We start from the raw sequence: 493 nt of genomic DNA, 5'->3' as shown, positions 1-493 counted from the left end.
GTTGGGAGGAGGGATGGGGAAAAGAGGAAAGGAGAGGCGGGAAAACGGGTGGGGGAGCTGCCCCGGGGCGAGAGGGCCCTGGAGCTGCTTTATTGGTGGTCGCTCGGGTGAATGAACAACAGTCTCCTCAGCTCCACTGAGGAGTAGACTTTTCGCCTCCGCCCGGAGCCTGCCCTCCAGGGGAAAAGTTCCCGGTCTTAGTGTTTGGAAACACACTAACAGCCACACTCCTGCCCCTCTGACACCTCGTTTTCGAAAGCTGAGCCAAGAGGTTTCTATTGTCTCTTCCTGGCCTTGCTCGTAAACTTCCCCAAGGACATTAGATTGAATACCAGTGCTTTTTACCATACAGCTAACTTTTGATTAACCAGCCACCCTGCCCAACTCATAACCTCGATTTTAAAAAAATTTTTTAAAAGATCCCATTGGACGCGATCTTGATGGCTACTGATGAAAGAGATTCTTGGGAAAGATTTAAACCAGTAAGGAGGAA

This window comes from Mustela lutreola, chromosome 3 (assembly GCF_030435805.1).
Source record: "Mustela lutreola isolate mMusLut2 chromosome 3, mMusLut2.pri, whole genome shotgun sequence".
NCBI lineage: Eukaryota > Metazoa > Chordata > Mammalia > Carnivora > Mustelidae > Mustela > Mustela lutreola.
Note: the sequence above shows the minus strand (reverse complement) of the source record.